At 34.4% G+C, this 2,500-nt stretch overlaps 1 protein-coding gene across 1 annotated transcript in view; it reads left to right on the top strand.

Moving 5' to 3' along the window:
- The window catches only part of TMEM117 (transmembrane protein 117), a 1,211,924-nt gene that overhangs the window by 11,593 nt on the left and 1,197,831 nt on the right, over nucleotides 1-2,500 (top strand). The gene's annotated exons all lie outside the window — the stretch shown is intronic.

Raw genomic sequence — 2,500 nt, 5'->3', positions numbered from 1 at the left:
AAAGGAACCAAGAGAGCAGCGCACCCACCGTGTGCTTCGTACACAAGGTGACATTAACCAATCTAATACTCCATTTGATTTCAATGCTTTTCTGGACAAAAAGTTTTCTATAAATGCTTTTGGTTCCAATGCTGAATTTAATCAGACTGACAGCAGAAGTTATAATGAGAACCTCGATGCTTTATATTTTTATTTAGAGAAATATAAAAGATTAGGATGTGATTAAGCATTCTTACAGGAATGTATAGAAAAGGATATTGTGCCTAAGGGCCTGCGTGTTTGTAAGTACCCTAACAGGGTTGAAGAAGGCTCTGCCTTTCATAAAGAACTTATTAACATATTTGATAAGTGTGGTTTGGATATAGCTAGGGCTATTATTACCGAGAATGACAGGGTTAGGACCCATTTATTGACCAAAATGAATACTATTAATAACAACATTATTAAAGATCTTATGTATACAGTGGAATCAGGTAGACTTTCTTATAAAAATATTTTTTCCCAAATTGAGAAAGAATGTATTACTAATATGAAAAGGAAAGCACACAAACTAGACAGGGACATCAAAGCCTATAGATTGGGTACGGCTTACCCCAAACCCAGAACCTACAATACCTACCGGGGGGACATTGAAGGACACAAAACAATTAATCCAAATATGGATTTTGAGGAAGACCAAGTATTTTCCAACAATGATGGTGAGTTCAACAATGGGGACATCCCTTTAGATTATGTACCCTTCGCAGGTCCGACAGATTACGCAACCGGTCACCTGTACATTACAACAATCATTACAACCAACACAGGGCCAATTTCAGGAGACAAATCAACACATTCAAGTGAATGGAAACACCCTAGAATACAACCACTATAAGATATTCAATTATAGTTCTTTATAAATTTCATTGGATTATTTTACATTGTTTGTCAAAGGTTTCAAATTCATTCCCCTTAGAAAGGTCAGCATTCCAAGGGCGGTAGTAGACCTAAATTTATTTTTAAGAAAACAGAATCTGGGTCTTATGTTTGAGGGAACGGATACTGGTAATAGTTTACATTCTAATATTAATGAAAATTCTAATTTAAGAAAAAGAAGTATTTACAATCCCCCACTCCATCCACAGTTAAGAAATTTTGAAAAAGTGATGGAAAAAGAGATTTGAAATACCATTAGTACACATTATGTGTATTCCAATCTTTCTAAGAAGGAATCTAATTTACTCGAATCTTTGAAAAGTAATAAAACTATTAGAATTATGCAACCCGACAAGGGTGGGGGTACAGTGATTATGGACTGTATTTCATATGAGTCCAAAATGAAGGAAAATCTACAAAATACTACTAATTACTCTAGATCCTCCATAAATGAAGTCAATATTTCCAAAGCTAAAATTAATTTAATAATCAATGACTTATTATTGGAAGGTTCCATTGATTTTGAAACTTCCAATTTTTTAGTGAACAAAAATCCAAGAGTTCCTACGGTATTTGGTATTCCCAAGGTTCATAAAGACCAAAATGATTCTCTGTTAAAACTGATTGTCTCTTCTGAAGGTTCTATCACAACCCCCTTAGCTAAATATGTGGACGTACATTTGAAGGAACTATCTAACAAAGGTGTTACAGTGTTGAAAGACTCTTGGGATTTCCTCAGACAAATAAAAACCCATTTGTATTCTGAGAATGTTATATTCATAACTTTGGATATTATTGATTTATTTGGATCAATTCCACACGATATTGGTCTCCAGTGGCTTGAGGAAAGTATGGCCCAACATGGTAATTTTTCAACAGACACATTTAGAACATGTCTCTTACTGATGGAGGTGGTTCTTAAGAATAATTTTATGTACTTCCAAGGTGAATTTTTTAAGCAAGAAAGGGGTGTTGCCATGGAGGCAAAATGTTCACCAACTTACGTTAAATATTATACTTTCCTGGTGGGAGACATTATACATCAACAATTGTGAATTTGTTAAATGTTGGAGCTTTTACAAATGCTTTCTTGACGACATTGTCATTTTTTGGACTGACACTGTGGAAAAGTTTTTTGAATTTTTGGATTACATCAAAAGCACAACTACGTTTTTAGATTTTACATACACTATAGACTTTGAGGAGTGTGTCTACCTGGACGTTTCAATAAGCAAATGTAATGATCATTTTACCTCCAAAATAATTCTTATCTCCATTTTTCTAGTGGACACCCTTTTGGTCAAAAAAGGAATGTTTTCAAGGGGCAAATCATTAGGACCAGCAGGATGACCTCTGAAGATCTAGATTTTATTAGGGACAGTGAATACGTTATGAATATGTTCAGAGATAGAGGATATCCAGACTACCTTATAGAAGAAATATACCAGATAGTATTAGAAGGAAGGAAGGGGAGATTCGCTCCAATTTTGGGACAAGATGTTTCCAAACCATTTTGTAACCAAAGTGAACCAGAAGAAAATGCCTATGGAACTAATATTAACAGCAATAATTTTACAAAGGCCTA

Source organism: Protopterus annectens, chromosome 11.part0 (assembly GCF_019279795.1).
Source record: "Protopterus annectens isolate FY-2018-M chromosome 11.part0, PAN1.0, whole genome shotgun sequence".
Taxonomy (NCBI): Eukaryota; Metazoa; Chordata; order Ceratodontiformes; family Protopteridae; genus Protopterus; species Protopterus annectens.
This window is presented reverse-complemented; position numbering and strand designations above follow the sequence as displayed.